Raw genomic sequence first — 2,113 nt, forward strand, 5'->3', positions numbered from 1 at the left:
AATTACACGTTTATCTTGATTAATTCAAATCGCCTGGAAATTGTTAAGTAACTGATAAAATCGTAAAAATAAACTTTCGTTTTATCTGCCGTTTCGAAGTGACAAAAAGGCGCAGTCGCACATCGTTAATACAATAACAGTCAGGTGTAATTCACGAAAAGGCTTGTCATCGTGTTAGGTCTGCAGGAAGAAAATTTTTTAAATAATTAAATCGAGCGAGGTGTGAATAAAGAGTGTTTAGTCCGAGTGACAATTCCTCTGAGTGAGAAAGGGTTATCCTTGTAGACTACAGAGAATAGAAATCCTATTTCTAACAAAGCTCAGTTCACCGCTGAAATTATATGCCTAAATTATGTCTTTGCATTAGTAAGATGCTGGAATGTTCAAATAAATATTGAAATAAAGGCAAACTACAGGATGTCGTCCATTACTCTTAGATAAGAGACTGTGCAATACTCACGCGCGCTCCTGAGGCCGGGTCAATCTTGACCCAGAGTAATAATTCTCTTACAAACACGTCAGAAGAAATTCCTAAGTTGTATTTTTCATCGATGCTGTCTAAATCGATACTTTTCTGAACTTCTGTGGCGGAAAAAAACAGCCGTTACCGAACATTCTTCTATTCTTCCACTCGAACTTACTCTTTTCCAGCTCCTTCAGATTTTAGTTTCCGTCCTTTTGTCTTTCCCCGGGTTAAGACTTGTCTTCGTCCTCGAGTAGCCTAAGAAGCGTACATGTGGCATCCAGGTTTGCACGAGGACGAACGGGGCCTCGCTTTCTACAAATTTTCCGTTTTCACCACTTTCTCTACTTCTATCTTTACCTATCTCTACCCCTGTCCTAACAATATAAAAACCCAGTACGCCTACACCTCCAGTTCAGTTTTCCCTTTACCAGCCATCGAGACGTACCCGGCGAACCGCTGCCGCAGGGACAATTAGCGAATAGAACGATTGTATTTTCCAGGCGAATTGTACGCCGACCGTAACACTTGGATCTTAATAAACTGAGGTGAAAACAGTGCAACGGCGTTCCTCACCCACCTCACTTCTTTTTTCAGAAAATCAATGGTAAAACGATTTTCGAATATTAGTTTATTTTGAAAAATAGGAGCCTAGATAGGTACAATGATAAGTAGTAAGGAAAATACAGGAATTGTTTGCTGTGAAATCATGAAAACTGGACCTCGTGTTGACTGTGCAAACGCTGGTACAATACTAACGTCAAATACATTTTTCTGATGACGAGTCAAGAGTGCAGGAAGAGATGAAACTCGACAAATACAAACGGCCGCAACAATGTAGACACATGGCTCGAATTTGGATGTCAGTAGGGGGTCTTCGGTGACCCAAACGCAGGATTAAGCAGCCAAACGACTGCGGTCTAGCTTTAACCAGACGTGAAAAGTAACCTCAGACACCGAAGCTTCCTCTTTTAACACAATTTCCCAAAACAAAGAGAGAACAGTGCCAGTCGTCGTACAGTCGGAAAATCGAAGCGTCACCCAGCAACAGCGCGAAACGCGGATCAACGTGTGTCGGCAAAAATGGTGGATCGCGCTGGTCCCGCAGAAATTAGATCCGGCTAGAAAATGCGGCGCATCGCTAATTAATCTCGTTTCATCGACAATGCTCGTCACCGCTTCACTCACACCTCCTCCCCTCTCTCTCTCTCTCTGTTCTCCACTCTGTCCGATCCTATGGCCCGTGTATTCAGCAGCGTTTTACATTTTTGGGAAGTGCCACGCCGCGACGATAATTACGCGCGGGATCTATTTAAAGGCACCGCTGATATCGGCGCACGCACGCGTGGGTGTAGCCCGTGCATAGTGTACGCGCGGCACCACATCGACGAGGAAATTGAACAATTCCCGTTACCGCAAGGCACACAGCGCAATTATTTATCCCGGATAATAATGAATTGGTTCGTCAACGAGAATACCTGCTTTCCAGCACTGGCTTCCATTTACGTTCCATCGCGTGTACTCTCGCTCTCTCCCTCTCTATTTTCACCCTCGTTCACCCTGTCTGTGTCCCTCCCTCCTTTCTCCGCGTGTATCGCGGTCTCTGTTCCGCGTGCTCTCTCGCGAACCCTCGCGACAATTCGCCCCGTC

The sequence above is a fragment of the Habropoda laboriosa genome, unplaced genomic scaffold (genome assembly GCF_001263275.1).
Source record: "Habropoda laboriosa isolate 0110345459 unplaced genomic scaffold, ASM126327v1 scaffold143, whole genome shotgun sequence".
Classification (NCBI taxonomy): Eukaryota; Metazoa; Arthropoda; class Insecta; order Hymenoptera; family Apidae; genus Habropoda; species Habropoda laboriosa.